The sequence below is a fragment of the Nicotiana sylvestris genome, chromosome 10 (genome assembly GCF_000393655.2).
Source record: "Nicotiana sylvestris chromosome 10, ASM39365v2, whole genome shotgun sequence".
NCBI classification, from domain to species: Eukaryota; Viridiplantae; Streptophyta; class Magnoliopsida; order Solanales; family Solanaceae; genus Nicotiana; species Nicotiana sylvestris.
In genome coordinates this window covers 32,204,354-32,225,382 of record NC_091066.1, presented here as the reverse complement: position 1 = coordinate 32,225,382, position 21,029 = coordinate 32,204,354, and positions in this window count along the sequence as shown.

Genomic DNA, 21,029 nt, shown 5'->3' with positions numbered 1-21,029 from the left:
TGAGAAGCATAAAAAAATATACTAGTTTCTTTCTAAAAGTACTTTTTGAAAAGCACATTTGAGAAAAATATTCTTAGAAACACTTTTTAAAAGTTCAATCAAACACTTAAAAGTATTTTTAAAATTAGTTAGTCAAATACAAGTTAATTCTGACAAAAAATATTTTTTTAGGAAGCACTTCTGAAAAAAAATACTTTTCAAAATAAGTTTATTTTAGAGGTTCGGCCAAATATGCTATAAAAATTCCAACAACTCTGGAGGGGCATTTCCACATACGCAGCTAGCGAGTACGAGCGAGCCCTGTCCCCATTCTCTCCCATCCTCTATAGTACAATTGAATGTACACCACTACACAGAGAGAAACGCCACCTTTTTAAAACAACCTTGCACAAATATTCATGTTCTTTTTATTCTATAATAAAAAAAATCGTAATAATGTTTATTGAACACATAATTTTAATAAATTTTGTAAGTTCCAATCAAAAATCTGGAATGTCAAAAACTTTTGTGAAGTTGGAAAATGAGAAATTAAAAGATAATTTAGTAATTTTTATATTGTGCCATGTAGGGGTGTTCATAACCGAAAATCCGAACCAAATTGATGATAGGCTATAATTGCGTATTTTAGTCGCTTATTGCACTCTAATGTACTGTACTTTAATTGAGTTTGAGCTTTAGTCGCTAGTGTTTTGCACTAATTGTGTATTTTATGCCTTGTAGGAGTGATTCCGAGCTATGTAGGTATTATGTAATGAATTCAAGTGATTTGGAGCTTTGAAGTATGAGTAAAAGCCGAAAAAATTAAGCCGGGATTGTGTTCGGGGATCAACGGATGATAGTTAAGAACGAAACGAAAAATCGAGCGGGCATACAGTACATTGTCTAGTAAAATGCACATAACTTTTCGCTAAGAACTCCGTTTGGGCTTCACAATATATCGTTGGAAAACTATTTGAAAGGGCAACAACTTTCATGTTTTGCATTTTCGTGAAGTTCCAATAACGCAACACGTAGAGTGGCACGCGGCGCGCCGCGCCTGTAAAAATTTCCTGCAGCCTGTCAGAATCAGCGATCTAAACTTCCCCACTATCGCCCCGCATGGCGCGTCGCCCCATGTAGCGCGGTAGTACAAATTTTACAGAGTGATTGTCTTATTTTGCGCGGGAGAAGGTATTTTCGTCTGAGCCCGACCCTACTTGGTATAAATACATGTAAAAATGCTATTTTGAGGAGGTGGACATACTTATTACGCCCCGCAGTATTACAATGATATTACCCTCTGCAGTAATATATTACGATGATGTTATCCTCTGCAATAATAATATATTACGATGATGTTACGTCCTACAGTAATATATTACGATGATGTTATGCCTTGCAGTATTATATTACGGTGATATCTAGCTTCGCAATATTAAGTTACGACAATATTGCACCCTGCAGTATTACATTACGGTGATGTTACGCTTCGCAGTAATAAGTTACGCCGATGTTGCACCCTGCAGTATTGTACGTTGAATTTGTCGTAAGGTAATTGACATCGGTCCAAGGAAAAGATTATTTGGAGATTATAAGGATTATAAGTGATGAGTAAATTCATGAAGGTAAAAGGGTAAGTAATATCGAAGAAAATGAATTTTGTCGAAGTTTGGCATTTTGGGGTAAAATACGATCCGAACTAAAATACCTAGTATTTATGGACTAGTGTCATATAAGATACTACATGACCATGCTAGTAAGGCGTATAAGGTATGTGAAAAGTGAGTAATATTTTAAATAAGTAGGAATAATTCTCAATTATGCGGGTAATTAATTTATTACCGGGTAACAGAACATTACCTAATTAACTAAGAAGTAGATAAAAATTTAATAAATTAACCACCCCACCCACGAGGCACAAGGCCACTAATCGAAAAATATGACTCGTTACGTATTGGTATAGGTGTCTAAAGTGATTTAAAGGTTTAGGTCCTGTAATGACTTGTAAGAATCTTATCCAAATCATTTAATGTCTTAGTTGGAAGGGTTGAGGAAATAAACCTCACTGTTCAAGAACGTCCAAGCTTCATTCCAATTTCAGAACAATTCGTCCAAGCTTCATTTCAAATCAAATCAATTCTTCCAAACTTCAACGTTAATCCTTCAAATTCTTAAGGAATTCAAACGTTTTCCTCTCAGTTTCAAGGAAACCAAAAGTGTGATTTCGTTCCAAAATTTTTAGAACCAGAAAATAATTTTCATCCATGAATTTCTAAGGAACAGGGGCAAATTTCGTTCAATCAACAAAGGTTTTCCAACGAAATATTATATGGAGTTTTTCCAACTCCAGGTATGTTAAGGCTAAGCCCTTATTTCATTTTGCATGATCTTGTCATTACACGATTCTGTTAATAAGCAATAAAGAAAAATTCATATACCGGAATTTACGTATATTTTGCTAGTCTCGCAAATTGCGTATATTTTTCTAGTTTTGTAAGTTATAATATTTTTCTTATCGGGACTTCATATTCAGTTGAGTATTTTCTTCTTCCAGTCAAGAGAGCAGAGAATTTATATATATACAGTATTAAAAGTATTTTCATTACCATCGAGCTATAATCGATAGGCAGGCCCCTATTGGGCAACCTCTGATCAGATGGTAAGTTATATATACCGAGCCTACTGTGGCTGAGCGCTTATAAGCGAGACCAGTTGGTCGAGATACGGAGCCTAGTATGGCCGAGCGCCTATGAGCGAGTCTACTACGGCAGAGCAGTTACATATATACCGAGCCTACTGTGACCGAGCGCTTATGAGCGAGCCCAGTTGGTTGATATACAGAGCCTAGTATGGCCGAGCGCCTCTGAGCGAGCCTACTATAGCAGAGCAGTTATATATATACCGAGCCTTATAGGGTCGGAAATCTATTTTACTTACTATATTGAGGGAGTTGAGTCAGTATCAGCAGGTAAGCATACCTTCAGATTATCTTTGACTTCCAGCTACTTGCAGTTATTATATTATTAGTTCAGTTTTAGCTTTCAGTATATTGCCTTACATACTCAGTACATTATTTCGTACTGACATCCCTTTTTTAGGGGCGTTGCATTTCATGCATGCAGGTCAGATAGACAGACGGGTAGGCCTCTTCAATAAGTATTGCCCGAGTTCAGCTTGATCGGTAAGCTCCATGTCTTTTGAAGTTTTTGGGTCTAGAGCCTTATGTACATCTTGTATATATATGCATATATGTTATGAGTAGGTCGGGGAACTGTTCCGATCATAGCATATCCATCAGTAGAGACTTGTAGACATATCCTGTCAGTTAGTGCAATATGTTGGGCTTCCAGGCCTTGTATGTATATTTGGTTGGTTTGTCAGCTGTAATAGTTATGACGGCTTTGTCGGCCTATATTGACATTTAGTCAGCATTCGCAGTTATCTTGCAATGTGGCCCATGGCCAAAGTATGACATCATATGTTCAGAGTCCCTTAGTTGCAAGTTGGTACATAAGGATAGGTGAGGCACTAGGTGCCGGTCTCCCCCCCCCCAGGTTCGGGGCGTGACAATACTTTTGACACACTTTAGACCTAAGGAGGCTAAGGATACCGGGGGTTCGACATAAGGAGGCAAGAACACATTAGGAGCAAGGCGGAGAATTCTTCTACGAATTTTTTACTTCCTTCTTCCTATTTTCATTATTGATTATGAATTCTAGTATTGTAGTTTTGCATACTATTATGAATAGATAATTTTAGCATATTTTGATGATTATGCACTAATTTTGGTTAGATTTGGAGCATCCGGAGGCCGATTCGAGGGGCAAAGGCTTCGCGAGCTAGAGATTTGGACCGGATAGAGGTGAATAATGATTGTAAATATTGTCATGAGGGTATGAAATCCCGGATTGCACATCGTCGTGCTATATTGAGGTGACGCACACGCTAGATGACGAGCGTGGGGTCGTGCACCGTTGGGGGATTGTGACTTAATCCATCTCGTATGACTTTTTTACTGCGTATTTGATTAAAAACTATCTGATATCATCAGTTGTCAGGACTTGGAGTGAAATCAGTTCTATTTTCAGGCAACCCCACGTTTTGGGCTGAATGCCATATTTGGGCCTTGTGCCAACTATTTGGACCCTTAGGGGATTTTTATTGATATTTCCTCACTGTTTAGACTTTATACTTGAACTCAGTCATGTTATATTCTACTGCTTTCATAACTCAACCATGATTACTTTGTTTTAACACATTAAATGATAATTTGGGCTAAGTATCATGTTTTATTGTTGCCCAAGCGACTTATGTGATTCTGATTGAGTAAGGTCGAGGGCCTGTGTTATGAGGATACACTGATTTATGATTATGAGGCCGAGGGCCTGAGATTGTACGCCACGATGTGGCTTGTTGATATGAGGTCGAGAGCCTACTGATTATGCCACGAGATGGCTTGATATTGTGCTTGGGCCGTAAAGGGCCCCTCCCGGAGTCTGTACACCACCAGCGAGCGCGGGTACCCATCATGATATGAGACATAGCCCGAGGGGTTAGTGTTGTTCCATGATATTGCCCGAGGGGCGGATTCTGTTAACATTATGCCCGAGGGGAGGATTTTTATTTGTTTATCTGTTCTAGCTGCTTCTCATTTAATTGTTTAACTATTAAAAAGGTTTTTTAAAGAAGCTTCTTCTGAACTAAGTGTTTTTACATGTTTTCACTGCTTTATTACTTTTACTGGTTTTATACTGCTTCTTTATAGTATGTTGATGTGCTTTTATGTGATTTTTTTCCGCTCAGTCTTCATTTATTATTATTACTCACTGAGTTGGAGTACTCGCTTTACTCCCTGCACCCCGTGTGTAGATTCAGGCGCTTCAGGTCCTGCTTGTGAGGGTTGAGAGCTTCCAGCAGACTTCAGAGATTCACTAGGTAGCTGCTCGGCGTCCGCAGCCCAGTGCTTCTCCCTCTATCTTATTTTCTTCTGTTTGGGTTATGTAATAGTTGTGTAGACTCTTCTAGACTTGTAATTTTTATGATAGATGCTCATAACTGGTGACACCCTGATGTCGGGTTATGTCTATTCCGCAAACTGTATTATTCACCTTATTTTATTATTATTATGTTAAGACTTAGTTTTTATTATTTAATTTCTTAAAAATGAATTGGAAGTGTGTCATCTGGCCTTGTCTTCACGAGAGGTGTCATCATGACCGGGTCCGGGTTAGGGTCGTGACAATAGTAGCCAATATGAGCATGAATTGGCTGCAGAAACTGCCATTATATTGGAGGATTTAAAAAAATACGGGGATAAGCTAGAGGAGAAGGCCAGAGTAGAACACCAACAATCAATTGAGCTAGATTTTGAGGATGCCGATGTCATAGAAGAGATACTAGAGTTAACCAAGGATATTGAGGATACATATTTAGTTGACTCTAGTATCATTGATGCTGAGTATGTTGACAATCCCAATGTTCATGTAGTAGAGCGCATTGGTCTACGCTCCAAGCATTTTTCCACATTATTTTTGGATGATGATATAGAAATAGAGTCATCCGAGCCACTTGAGGAGTCAAGGGATGAGGAACAAGGTGCTTACATTCTGGAATTCTTCTTGCCAGAGGGGATTACACACCTCATCTAAAGTCCAAGAAGTGCAGAATACTATATTATTTTATTGGGCCAGTCAGATTCATTCTACCACACCAGGAGCATGATCACATAGCATAATCAAAACTTGGGGTCCAATTCACAAGTTCAAAGTGGATGCAGAAAGTGATTCGCGACGTGCCGTGACGCTAAATCAAGCACTTGTTGGGAGGCAACCTAGCTTTACTGCTTTCTTTTATTTTATTTTTTTATTTTTTCAATTGTATTATTTTTGTAGTGTCGATCTATGATTTTCTAGGAGCATGGAAAACAAAACTATTGGAAGGATGCAACAACAGACCAGAAGGTTGGAAGTAAGTGTGAGGTACCCGTACGAAAGACCAAGCCTGGGAAAAGTCTGAGTACCCCATAAGCTGCTAGTGCTTTGGCTTTTGGCCTACCAGGGAGTTTCTTTGATCCTCTTATTAGTACGGTGTGCATTGGGGACAATGCACAATTTTAAGTGTGGGGGTGAAGAGATTGTCTGGGTGATTTTCTATGCTACTTTAGCTGTGTTAGTTTAATTGAATAATTTAAAAAAAAGATTAGTCTTTTCCTGACGATGGATCTATTAGACAATTTTCTTGAGGGATTTAAGTCTAAAAAGAAGAAAAAAGGATTGTAGGTAGTGTAGTAATTCCCCCTTGATTTTTCTTTGTACCGCGGTTCTTTTCCAAGGGTTTTATTTGAACTGGGTGTAGTTAGTTTTATTTTTTTAGGAGTAGGAGCTAGTGTGAGATGAATTGAATTGCAACGATATCTCTTAACTTTGTTATTCCTTGAGAATAGTCAGTACTTTGGTTGTGATGCTTAGGCTCAATATTTGAATCTTGTAGAAGTACCTTAAATTGTATAACCTTAACTTTGCTTAACTGCTTTGACTAGACTGTCTTGATGAATCCAATCCTGAGTGAGTTATGTGGCATGTGTGTGTAAGATTTTGTGTTATTCTGTGTATTGCATTTGATGTCTAGAACTTGCCCTGTGTGTGTGCAAAGCGAAATAGTAATTTTGTTTAGTCTTGGAAGTATATAGGCGTTTCTTCGTCGAGCCAGCTATGTATATTTTACCCGCCTAATTGTTATGTATCGTAGTTAACCCCTTTGAGTCTGTAATCTTGTTTCTTTGGCAACCACATTACAAGCCTTACCCTTTTGTTTGAACTAACCTTCTATTTGAACTTTTCAACCTCTCATGAGCACTTGAATTGTATGAACTTTTAAAAGTTAAAGTGTGGGGTGGTTGGTTTGTCTTTTGAGTGGAACTACTGAAATTAGGAGAAAAGTGCATTGTTTTGAAAAGGTAAGAGCCACTTGAATTGAAAAAGAAAGAAAAGTAAAAAATAGTTGTGTTGTCGTGAAAAAAAATATTCCTTGATAAGAGGTAACTCTTGATGTAATTGTGCTTAAATAAGTTGGGAGTTAATGCAAATTGATGTGAAGGTGGAGTTATGGTTTGACATAATTGTGGGATTTCAACTATTAAAGTGTATGTATTAAAGTGTGTAGGGAGGTGTAGTCACTCTTATAGCTAAATGTATCCTACCCAGCCCGCAGCCTACATTACAATCAAATAAAGTCTTACTTGATCCTAGACTAAATGAGCTCGATTCGTACAGTAGTACACTACGGACAAGCCTATGGTGCATCTTTTATGGAATATGAATGTTATTTCTGAGAGTGAATGAATTCTTTCTATCTTGAGTTCCTAATTGTTCTTAAAGTTTATGGTGTGTGGAACTACTCTCTTTTGTTGTGTGAGGGCATTTGATTCATGAAGGAAAGGTAATGTTAGTGACCTCTATGTTAGAGTAAGTAAGTAAGTTGTGAATAATATTTGGCACTTGTGAGTCAATTCTTGAGGTGAAGATGTTACGCTTTTGTGCTTAGTCTATTTTAAATATTATTGGTATAATGATTTAGGAGAGTTGTTTAAAAAGGTCGTATCTTTATGAAGTGTATTTTGATTGCTCGAGGACGAGCAATGGTTTAAGTGTGGGGTGTTGATGATCGGCTATAATTGCGTATTTTAGTCGCTTATTGCACTCTAATGTACTGCACTTTAATTAAGTTTGAGCTTTAATCGCTAGTGTTTTGCACTAATTGTGTATTTTATTCCTTGTAGGAGTGTTTCCGAGCTATGTAGGTATTATGGAATGAATTCAACTGTTTTGGAGCTTTGAAGTCTGAGTAAAACTCCAAGAAATTAAGCCGGGATCGTGTTCGGGGATCAACGGATGATAGTTAAGAACGAAACGGAGAATCGAGCGGGCGTACGGTGTATTGACTAGTAAAATACACATAACTTTTTGCTCACGGCTCCACAATATATCGTTGGAAAGCTATTTGAAAGGGCTACAACTTTCATGTTTTGCATTTTTGCGAATTCCTAGTATCGCGACACATAGAGCGGCACGCGGTGCACCGTGCCTATAAAAATTTCCTGCAGCCTGTTAGAATCAGCAATCTGAACTTTCCCACTACCGCCCCGCATGGCGTTTCGCCCCATGCGGTGCGGTAGTGCAAATTTTACAGAGTGATTGTCTTATTTCACGCGGGAGAAGGTATTTTCGTCTGAGCCTAACCCTACTTGGTATAAATACATGTAAAAATGCTATTTTGAGGAGGTGGACATACTTTTGAGATATTTAGACTTAAGGAGGCTAAGGAGACCAGGGGTTCGACCTAAGGAGGCAAAAACACATTAGGAGCAAGGCAGAGAATTTTTCTACAAGTTTTTCACTTCCTTCTTCCTATTTTCATTATTGGTTATGAATTCTAGTATTGTCGTTTTGCATACTATTATGAATAGCTAATTTGTTATCTAAGTTTTGATGGAACATATTGGAGGATGATTTTCCTACTACGTTAATATAAATTTGCCGTAGTATTTTCTCTATTTGTTCAACTACATTATTATTGCTATTGATTGATGGGACCTCAATCGACTATGCCTATTTAGTATGTATTACTCGGGAGAGAGTGCATATTTAGGTAGTTGTTGAACAATATCATTCTTAACATATATGAGAGATCAATACAAAGGGTTTAAATGTAGGATTAGGGATAACACAACCTTGGATGCGATCCGAGTGAGCTATGCTTAATGCCAGCTAGCGTAATTCGGGAGAATGTGTCTAGTAAATTGTGGTAATTACTCGGGAGAGAGTTACGACAGTTAGAGCGCTTATGATTGGTAGAGAATACTTAGGTGAATTTATAGAAAACTAGCGGGAAGGATTCCTACAATAGGGGAAATCATAACTCTAGACTTCCTTAGTCTTTTCTCTAACCCTTAGTATCTTTAGTTATTAATTTACTATTTTAATTTGTTAGTTAATTAGTTAAACACAAGAAACTTAATATCTATAAGTTAAGAATTATTCAAACTTGTCTTCTTGGTGATAGTGAACAACTGTAGCTAAGCCTTAGTTCTCCGTGGGATTCGACTCCGGACTTGTATACCAGATTATATTTGCAACGACCGCTTAGTCCTTTTTATAAGGCATAGTTGGGCGTGATCACAAACCGAAAATCAAACCAAGCCGACACAAAATACCGATGATAATTTATTTTGATTTGGTTTTAGTTTTAGTTTTGAATTTTAAAAGCCGATCAAATTTGATTTAATTTTAGTTTTAAGTAAAAAATAACCGAAAAAGCTGAACCAAACCGACTATAAATATACTTATTTAAAACTTTATTGTTACAAATATATATATATATATATATATATATATAAATTTTAAAATTTTATGGTAGATATTTAATTGTTTGGATTCTTAGTTGGTAGTCTAGTTCTTTGCCATTATAATAATCAAGTTCTTTACCTTTACATTTTAGTTTGATAGTATTTTTATTTTGCTAAGTCCAAGAATCTATTTCAAGTTAAAAATAACTTGTCTTTAATTGAGTCCTTAAATTATACATCAGTATTTAGTTCAATTATAAAGAATAATTGGTTTGATACCGTGTGTTAGAATTCAGTCGGCAGAATATGTGCTTGGCAAATGTCTCATATTTAAAAGAAAAATCCGACAAAAAAATGAAAAGTCGACTGAAACCAATATGAATCGAACTTATAAAAAATTCTGTTAATTGGCTTGGTTCTAATATTTGAATAACCGACTTAATTGGTATGTTTTCTTTTTAGAGGAAAAGTGACCCAAACCGAATAATAAACACCTCAAATGCCATGTTTAAGTTTAAATAATTGTTTATCTTTTATAACATAAAAATAGGACAATTTGATTTTATGGGGTTATTTTTGTCTATAATTGGGTTATGAAACTGGAGGTGACTCGGAGCATTTTTCGGTTGTTATGGGGTTACATTAAGGATTTGCAATCAACCCATTCTTATTTTTCCTGGCAATGGACGTACTGACACACCATATTCAAGGGGAGGTGCCATGTTATATGTTATTCGCTGATGATATAGTTCTTATTGATGAGACGCGAGGCGATGTTAACGAGAGACTGGAGGTTTGGAGACAGGCCCTTGAGTCTAAAAATTTCAAGTTGAGTAAGACTAAGATAGAATACCTGAAGTGTAAGTTTAGTGACATGACAGGGAAGTGGATATGGACGTGAAGCTTGACTCACAATTCAACCGTAAGAGAGAAAGTTTCAAGTACCTTGGGTTAGTTATCTAGTGGGATGAGGAGATCGACGAGGATGTCACACACAATATAAGGGGGAGGGGGGGTGGATGAAATGGAAGTTAGCATCTAGAGTCCTGTGTGACAAGAATATGCCACTGAAACTTAAAGGTAAGTTCTATAGAGTGGTGATTAGACCAACCATATTGTATGGGGCAGCGTGTTGGCCACTCAAAAATTCATATATCTAAAAGATGAAAGTAGTATAAATGAGAATGTTGAGATGGATATGCGAGCACACTAGGCTAGATAAGATTAGGAATGGAGATATTTAGAAAAATGTGGGTGTGGCTCCTATGGATGGCAAGATACAGGAAGCGAGACTTAGATGATTCGGGCACGTTTAGAAGAGAAGCCTAGATGCCCCGGTAAGGAGGTGTGAGCGGTTGGCTTTGGTGGGTATGAGAAGAGGTAGAGAGCGGCCTAAGAAGTATTGGGAGATGTGATCAGGCATGACATGACGCGACTTAAGATTTTCGAGGATATGGCCCTTGATAGGAAGGTGTGGAGGTCGAGCATTAGGGCTGGAGTTAGGAGGTAGTTGAGCGTTTTTCTACTTCGTTCCGGGTGTGAGGCTAGTCTGATAGTATTTTGTCTTAGACTGCTAGTGGTTAATATTGTGTTCACACTATTTTTCGCTTTTCATAATATCATGCTATTATTACTGGTTATTGTTATTGCTTTTCCATCCATTTTCTAGCTCTTACGATGCTGATAGCATTTTTCTACATTCCGTTGTTGTCACTAATCTATTGTCTCTTTTCGTCTTCTTGAGCCGATGGTCTATCGGAAACAACCTCTCTACTCCTCAAGAGTAGAAGTAAAGGTTGTGTACACACTACCTTCCCCAAAACCCACTCGTGGGATTTTGAGTTGTTGTTGTAAATAAGACCTAAATGTCAAATATAGTTATAAATGTGTAATAGACAATTAGTTACTGTTAAGAATAAACAAACGGGGCTGTTATAGAAAGTTGTGTACGGCGTGCTCATTGGCAGTGTGTGTAAAATGCAACAGACACAAAATTGAACAATTTTACAAAATATATTTATATTTTGTGAGTAGTAGCTGTTCATTATTGTAGTCCTAATTAAAAAAAAAAAAAAAAGGTCGCGGGCCAAAGAATTCACGTGCTAAACAAAACGCTCTAATTTAAAGTTCTAAATCTGTCTATGCTTATTCCAATTTGGAATTTGTTTGTCATAATTACTTATTCAAAAAATCATACCTAAACACCAAAGTTGAAATTTTGTTAAAAGAATACTCTGGCAAATGCCAATTGGCAAGATAAAAATAGCTTTAGAAGATTTCCTATGAATTTAGTGGCAGGGGCAGAGTCGAACTCAGGAATTTAACGCGAGGGAGGCACACTATTATGTTCAATTAGTGCCCCCTAAATGAATGTAGCGTTAAGGAGTGGTAAGTTATTTAAATTAATTATTTTCAAGGTATACATATATACATATATAAAAATTTTGCCGAAGTTTACGGGTCCGTTGACCCAATTAATATAACGCATAGGGGTTCAAGTTTGGTATATATATATGTTGGTTAAATGTGGGCTAACTTTACTGAATAAATGAAGTCGTCTTTCAAATCCTACACTCATTACAACCAAAAGGCAAAATTTCCAACTTCAGACTTAGAAAATAGCTAAGACCAAAGCACTGAATATCAAGAATGATATATACACGACCAAAATATTCAGATTTTTTTTTTCAATCTTAATGGATCTGTCAACTCACAAAATCGTCTTTTTTCAGTCACATAATTATGAAGTTTTACAACTTGAGAATAAACTACAAGGCACTTGAAATGTTCTAAGTCGGCAACGTTATTTAGAACCGAAAAAGTTGAAAAATGTAGAGATAATAATCTACCAAAAACAGATATATATTCGCTAAAGTTTTCCTTTGTAAGATAGGTCTCCCTTACAGACAAATTAATGGAAGTAATGATATGTAAACATTAAAAAATTGATGGATCCGACCAAACAAAATATTTTTTATTCATTTCTTAACGTGGAGTTGTATCATTACGCAAATATTTATCAGAAAGTTAAAGTCAACAGTCATAACATATCGAGATATGTATAGTGGCAACAAAAAATAAATCCTCTTGATTTTGAGGTAGAACCATTCAAATTTAATGAAATTGCTTCATAAAATACGCATTTCCTCTATAGAGAATTAAGTTGATTTCGATATGAAAGTGAATTGCTCAGGATTTTAACCCAAAATTAGTTAGATGGAGAAGATAAGTATCTTTATGCTGGTGGAAAGTATAATCAAGATTAATGCAAATTAGTCCGAACACCATTGAATTGTAAAAAGAGAACGAATTCAGGAAAAGATTGTAATATAATCTTACATAACAAGGGAGAATTCTCGTTATCATTATTGTTATATTTCCTTTTTTTTTAATTGCCATTTATTAGGAGTGGAAGATAATATTAAATTTTTTTGGCACAACTTGTTGCTTTGGTAATCAAAGTAATGTTACTAATCAACACGACATATTAATTTCCACTAAGGCCAAAAAAAAAAGTTGATTTTGACTTATGACCCACATATGAAAAAAGATTTTGCAATGTCCCAACTTTTCCAACCACGAGTCTGACAAGGAATTTGTGGCCTGGACCATGATTCGCTATCTCCAATATGAATAAGAAGACCTATATAGAAAAAACTTAGAAAATATGACAAAGGAATGTGGCTGTGACTTACCTTTTAATAATGTGTGAAATACAAGGTGGTTAATTTTTGTCGAGTTTACAGGAAAAAATTTAAAAACCTTTTTCCTACTCATTTCATTTCGCTGTTTCCCTCTTTCCATTAAAACCCCTTTATTGCTTTCATTTCTAAAACATCATTCAAGGAATGTGTTATTGTCGTTGTCCTATGTATTCATACTGAATTACTATACCAAAAATAAATAAATATTACATCCAACACATTTTAGGATGCCAAATTTATTATATACTATATTTGTGGTAGTACAATGAATAAATATAATGACTACTTTATAGAGAAATTAATTCATCAGAACTATAGAGCATACCAAGTGGAATGTACGTCTGGAAAATACAATCGTCTCGTCAAATGCTTAAGTTCTTTCAGAAAATAAGGTCAATATTTTTGGATGTGATGCGATAAAAATATCACTCCCTCCGTTTTAATTTAGATGATGTAATTTGACTTGACACAATGTTTAAGAGAAAAGAGGGAGATTTTTTAACTTGTGATCTTAAAAGCTTAAGGGGTAAAAGCTTTGGTGGCTCATGACATTTGTGTGATTATAAAAGTTTCTCATTAAGGATAAAATGGGTAAAATGAAAACTTTAAAGTTGAATTATTTTCAATTATAGACATGTGTCATTCTTTTTGGAACGGACTAATAAGAAAATTGTGTCATCTAAATTGAAACGGAGGAAGTATATAATAGGAGCGATGGAATAAGACACAGAGATAAGGAGAAGCCTGGTACCATGGCCAGAGGCAAGAAAAGATGTGAAGCCAACTCTTCGAAATGAAGTATGTCTCATTTGCAAGGGAAGAGGATGATGTAAATGACTCAGACTTGTGGTGGGTGGTAAATACCCTCCATCTTAATCAGATATCTGAGTTCGAGTCCTTATGTAACAATTCAGCCCGCTAGTCATGTTGCACGCTCTAGGCCTGCCCTCACGGGTTTAAAATGCGTCACTAGGGTCTAAGACTTGTTAACTTATATACCTAGCATCCCTTTTGTGTTTTGCCGATTTGGGACTCTGTGTAAAGTCTGGGGTATTACATACACCCCCCCTTATGGACTCAGCATCCTTGCTGAGGTTTGCCCCGCCGCATGGGATTCACCTAGACTCAACATTGAGGTTTGCCCCGCTAGTGATATTGCCCCATGTTGATACATATTTACTTTTGGCGAGGCGGTACCTCGGAAGTGCCCCTATTGATGCATATTTACTTTTGGGACTACCAGGTGGTACCTCGGGAATGCCCCTGTTGATTTCCTCTATTTGCTGTATTGTTGTTGTTGCAGTTATTTTTACACCTTGCGTAACTTGCTTTGTTGTTTCGATAAGCTATCTGATAAACTTGATAATTATTTGATCCATGTTGAAATTATGAGCCTATGGCTATTGCCGGGCGGATTATTTATTGGCACTTGACCTGTCAGTGGAGATATGATATGAAATATAGGCACGAGGTGCCCTGAAAATATGAAAATGGGTTGAGACCTTTTGGGAAAAATCATGTTGCTAGGCCCAGACGGACAATATCACTAGCGGACTGGGCTGTTACACCTTAGAATGGTAAATGTAATCGCCTTTTATAGAGAACACGTTAACCCTCTAAATTGGGACTTCTCAGCGCAAAGCCAAATTTAGTCGGCCCAAAGTAGTTACTGGGCACTGAATAACAATCCAAAAAAAGGACATTATATTCTTGCGGAAACAACACAAAGTAAATATGTCACATTGAATCTATTAATAGCCTCTTAATCACAGTTGAATTCTTCTATTTAAGTTCTAACTATGTCACCATGTAACGATCCGGACGGTCATTTTAAGAGTTGTAGCCCCGTTCCCTTAATTACTTCTCATTTTGTGATTTACAGTTGTTATATGACTTACCGGGTTAGTCAGTTTGGGTCCGGAGGAATTTCGGAATGAATTGAGACACTTAGTCTCAAAGTTAGAAGCTTAAGTTGAAAAGGTTGACCGGATGTTGACTTATGTGTAAACAACTCTGGAATGGAGTTTGATGGTTTCGTTAGCTCCTTTGAGTGATTTTGGACTTAGGAGCATGTTCGGATTGTGATTTGGAGGTCCGTAGTTGAATTAGGCTTGAAATGGCGAAAGTTAATTTTTTAAGAAGTTTAACCGGGAGTGGACTTTTTGATATCAGGTTCGGATTTCGATTCCATAAGTTGGAGTAGGTCCGTGGTGTCATTTGTGACTTGTGTTCTAAATTTGAGGTCAATCGGACGTAATTTGATATGTTTCGGCATCGTTTGTGAAAGTTGGAATTTCATTAGTTCATTAAGCTTGAATTGGGATGCGATTCATGTTTTTGGTGTTGTTTGATGTGATTTGAGGGCTCGACTAAGTTCGTATCGAGTTTTAGGACTTGTTGGTATGTTTGGTTGAGGTCCCGGGGACCTCGAGTGAGTTTCGGATGGTTATCGGATTGAAAATTTGACTTAGAAGGTTGCTGAAGTTTTCTGGTGTCTCTGACCTGGTTTCCTTATACGCGATCGCATAGGATGGTCCGCGATCGCTTAGGCTTAGCTGAGTAGTGGAGGAATTCGTTCTACGCGTTCACAAGGAGGAGGCTGCGATCACGTAGTTGTGGGAGGCTGTGAAATGCAAACGCGTGGCCAGGGTCATGTTCGCGTAGTGTTTTTTAGGCAGAAGCTGGGGCACGCATTTTGTTCATCGCGAACGCGTGGGGTCGTTCGCGGTCACGTAAGTCTGAGGGCCAGTGCATCGCGTTTGCATGAAGTTTTCTGCGTTCGCGTAACGTTAATTCATGGGGAAGCATATTTTTGCTTCGCGATCGCGAGGAATGTTCCGCGATCGCGATGAAGGCTTAATTGGGCAGATTATAAGTTTCAAAAAACGAGGGTTTTGAGTTCGTAACACAAAATTGATTTGGGAGCTCGGTAGAAGGGATTTTTAGAGAGATTTTCACGTGGGTGTTTGGGGTAAATGATTCCTATCTAGTTTTTGTTAATTTTCATGATTATGCCTTTGATTCCATCATTTAATTTGTGATTTGGGGTGAAAAATTAGAAAAAGTGAAGAAGAGTTCTTAGGCTAGATTTTTTAGGTTTTGGATGGGATTTTGATATCAGATTTGAATATTGTTGGTATGGGTGGACTCGTAGTCAACTGTGTGTTCGGATTTTGTGACTTTTGTCGGATTTCGAGACGTGGGCCCGGGGGCTGGCTTTGAACCTATTTCAGATTTTTGATTAATAAGTCTGTATTTTCTTGTAGAATTGATTCCTAGCCCGTATTGATTGTATTGTACTGTTTGTGGCAAGATTCGAGATATTTGGAGGCCGATTTGTGAGGCAAAGGTGTGTCGGAGTAGAGTTGTGCTCGGATTGAGGTAAGCAACACTTCTAAACTTGGCTCTAAGGGTTCGAAATCCCGAATTATGTGTTATATGATTGGTGTTAAGGTGACGCACATGTCAAGTGACGGGCGTGCGGGCGTGCACCGTGAGAATTGTGACCTGGTCGATTCCATGGCACTGTATAGTGAATTTTTCTTGTTGATATCCGTGTTTTCATCATGTGATAACGTAATTGAGCTGTCAATCATGCTAGAGATCATGTTTAGGCCATATGTTGCTACTGTTGGGACCCATAGTGGCCGTTTCTTGCTGTTGACTTATTGATTTCATTAAAATTTCGTACTTAGTCATATTCATTCATTACATATCATATCTCAGTCGCTGTTGTTATTTATTGATACATCATATTAGGGTTGCTTATCAGACATATCGAGCGGTTATTTACTCTTAACGGTTTGACTTATCAATTATTGTCTTTTAAATGTATTAATCCGCTAGCCATTCGATAAGTTATCGGATGGATTGGATCGTTTTAGCGATTACCGGGCGATTTATCGACCTAGTTGTCCTGTTGTATCTATATCAACAGCCTGCCCAAGAATCTCATTTTCAAAGGCATGCTGGTTATGAGTCCAATCATGGAATATTCTACCTTCACCTAAAAGTTTGCATTCTTCACAATTTATCTCATTTTTTTCCAGCAGCTTAGGCAGTACCCAACTGTTGAGCAAATGACACCGCCTTATTTGCCATCTCCAGTAACTATCACCAATTGACCAATTACAATTGAACATTTATAAGCTAAGACACTTGAGCGACAAGCTAGAGTTTGAAATGTATTAAGTGACTGACAATGAATTAGTTCCTGGTGAAGCAAGGCACAAATGCGCACAGAGTATACAAGTACATACACACAAATGCCCATAGTATATATCAGTAAGCATCAAGAGACAGAAACGAGCTATCTCCATCATAATTCAATTGCCAGTAAGAGACGAGGTTTCCAAATCAATAATTCGTTGATAGGAAAAGAACTGTGTAAGGGATTTTTATTATTTAATATATATATATATATATATATCAATCTTAACTGGTTAACGGTATATCCGATAAGAAAATTGAATAATCCGCCCCCAAACCGTTAAGTCGTTAATAGTAAAATTTCAATATGTTCCCCATCAGCTAAACCGATAACCCGATACCAATAAGCCATGAAGCCACTTTTGCAGTTTGGTTTTCGGTTTCGGTTCGGTTTTCAATACCCCCACATCATATCATCATTTTCGGGCTAGTTTCATGATATTTTGAGCTCGCGAGAGAGAGGCTAGAGAGATTGGTGACTGAGTGAAGCCGAGGGCCTGATTATGAGTGAAATTTATGAGATCGGGCTGCATGCCGCAACGAGTTTTACTGATTTATGATAGCGCTTGGGCTGAAGGAGCCCCTCCGGAGTCTGCACACACTCCTAGTGAGCGCGGTTGATTTATATTAAGGGATGGATCTTTCCTGGACATGGATCTTGTACGAAACATTTATACCTGGGGATGGATCTTCCCCATGGGTTGGATTGGCCCTACCTAGTATTGAGTGACTGATGGTCAGTTAATGTATATATTCCGGGATGGATCTTCCTTGGGCTGGATCGGCCATATACGGTACTGAGTGATTGAGCATTTCGAGAGCGTGAGCACACGAGGCTTTCAGCATGGTGTATCACATACAACATGTGCATTGACATTTAGAAGTAGAGAAGTTATATTCTTCATATTATTCAGAAATTAATCTACCTTACTGTATTGAGTTTAACTTCTGAACTTGAAAGTATGTCTATATTTTTGCACTGTTATTTCTATATTGAACTGTATCGGTTGAGTTCGTCACTACTTTCAGTCCAAAGGTTGGATTTGTTACTTATTGAATTGGTTGTGCTCACGCTATACCCTGCACCTCGTGTGCAGATCCAGGTGCTTCCGGTCACGGCGGTTGCTGAGTTCTGGAGTCAGGATCTTTGGAGATTATCGAGGTAGCTGCATGGCATTCACAGACCTTGACTCTCCATCCTTATCTTCAGTTATGTTTCAGTTCTTATTCTCTAGACGTTGTATTAGACTGTATCCCTGTGTATATGCTCATGCACTCGATGACACCCCGATTTTGGGAGAGATTTGTATTGAATTGCGAATGTTATTCTACTTTTAAAAGGTGTTCCTTAAATATTAATTGCTTTCGTATTTTTTAAAGCTTTTGTTGTGTTGAAATGGTTGAGTAGTTGGCTTGCCTAGGTCCACGATAGGCGCCATCACGACGGTTTGATTTTATGTCATGACAAGTTGGTATAAGAGCCTAGGTTACATAGATTTCACGAGTCATGAGCAGGTTTAGTAGAGTCTTGCGGATCGGTACAGAGACGTCTGTACTTATCTTCGAGAGGCTGCTGAACCCTTAGGAAATTTCACATTCTTATATTATTGTCATGTGAATCTGTTGATTACACTAACTGAATTTCTGTTATTCTATTCTCTCACAAATGTGAGGACATGTGCTACTGGACAGGATGGGCAACCACCAGTACTACCAGCTAGGGCCGTGAGATGCCGAGGTCGCAGTATGGGCCGCGGTAGGGGAAGAGGTACAACTCGTACAACAGCTAAGGCAGCACTTGTTGACCCACTAGTCGCTCTAACTCAGGAGCAAGTACCAGATACGGTTGAGCCAGTGGGGCTAGCTCAGGCACCAGTTGTGCACATTGTGATTCTAGGCCTTCAGGAGGCCTTGGCTCAGATTCTTACCATGTACACCAGTCTTTCTCAGGCAGTCTCTGCTCCAACCGCAACAACCATTTCTCAAGCCGGGGGAGGTGCTTAGACTCCCGCCTCCCATACACCAAAGCAGGTGATACAGGGACTCCAGACACCGGGGGCACTACCGGCTCAACCGGTTACAACTGCTTAGGCCTATGTGGTTCTTGCTGTGACTGATGATGAGCAGAGGAGACTAGAGAGGTTTGGGAGGATCCATCCTCCAACTTTCAGTTGGGCAGAGTCGGAGGATGCCTAGGGTTTCTTGGACAAGTGTCATTGTATCCTTCATACAACAGGTATTCTGGAGACCAGTGGGGTCTCGTTCACTACTTTTCAATTTTCTGGGGCTGCTTTCAGTTGGTGGGAGGCTTATGAGAGGTGCAGGCCGGTCGGTGTAGCAGCACTTACATGGTAGGAGTTCTTCGTTCTCTTCTTGGAGAAGTTCGTGTCGTAGTCTCGCAGGGAGGAGCTACGCAGACAGTTTGAGCAGTTTCATTAGGATGGTATATCCGTGATGCAGTACAAGATGAGGTTTTCTGAGTTGGCTCGTCACACAATTTGGTTGGTTCCCACTGATAAGGAAAAGATTAGGAGGTTTATTTATGGCCTCATATATCAGATGCAGTTGCTTATGACTCGTAAGAGGGTATCGGGTGCTACCTTTGATGAGGTTGTTGATATTGCTCGCTAGATAGAGATGGTACATATCCAGGAGCATGGGGAGAGGGAGGCCAAGCGGCCTTATGGATCAGGTGGTTTCAGCGGTGTCCCTTCTGGGGGCCAGTTCTACCACGGTAGAGGACGTCCTTATAGGCACGTCCAGACAGTTTGTCCAGTTCACCATGGTAAATCATCCGGCCACGGTTCATACAGTTCTCATCAGGGTCACTCATTTCTCAGTGCCCTTCCAGCTCATAGTTCATCTCGTGCACCATTAGCTTAGGTTTCATCTATACCGGGTCCTTCTGATAGTTATTCTGGTTCTCGGGGTCTGCCTCAGTATTCACCGCCATTCACAGGGAGAGGCTGCTTTGAGTGTGGAGATTTTGGTCACATCAAGAGGCATTGTCCCCGCCTTTCGGGAGGTCCAGCTCAGTAGAGGAGTCAAGCTACAACTTCAGCACCAGTTATTTCACCACCCACCCAGTCAGCTCGGGGTGGAGCTTAGAGAGCTAGGGGTCACCCTAGAGGTGGAGGCCGATCAGGTGGAAGCCATGCCTGATTCTATGCTCTTCCTGCCAGACCAGATACCATGGCTTCAAACACAGTGATCATATATTGTCTCAGTATGCCACAAGGATGCATCTGTATTATTTGACCCTAGTTCCACTTATTCATATGTATTATCATAGTTTGCTCATTATCTGGATATACCTCGTGAGACCTTAGTTTCATCTGTTTATGTATCTACACTGGTGGGCGATACTACTGTTGTGGACCATGTATACTGCTCGTGTGTAGTGACTATTGGGGGATTGGAGACTAGGGTTGATATCTTGCTGCTTTGTATGGTCGATTTTGACGTGATCTTGGGTATAGATTGGTTGTCTCCGTGTCATGCTATTTTATGCTAAGACCATGACGTTGGTGCTGCTAGGGTTGCCAAGGATTGAGTGGAGAGGTTCTCTAGACTATATTCCCAGCAGAGTGATTTAATATTTGAAGGCCCAGCGGATGGTTGGGAAGGGTTGTTTGGTGTTGATACCCTTACTATTGATTCTATTTCGGTGGTGCATGTTTTTCTGGATGTGTTTCCTGCAGACTTGTTGGGCATGCCGCCTGATAGGGATATTGACTTTGGTATTGACTTGGTGTCGGGCACTTAGCCCATTTGTATTCCTCTGTATCGTATGG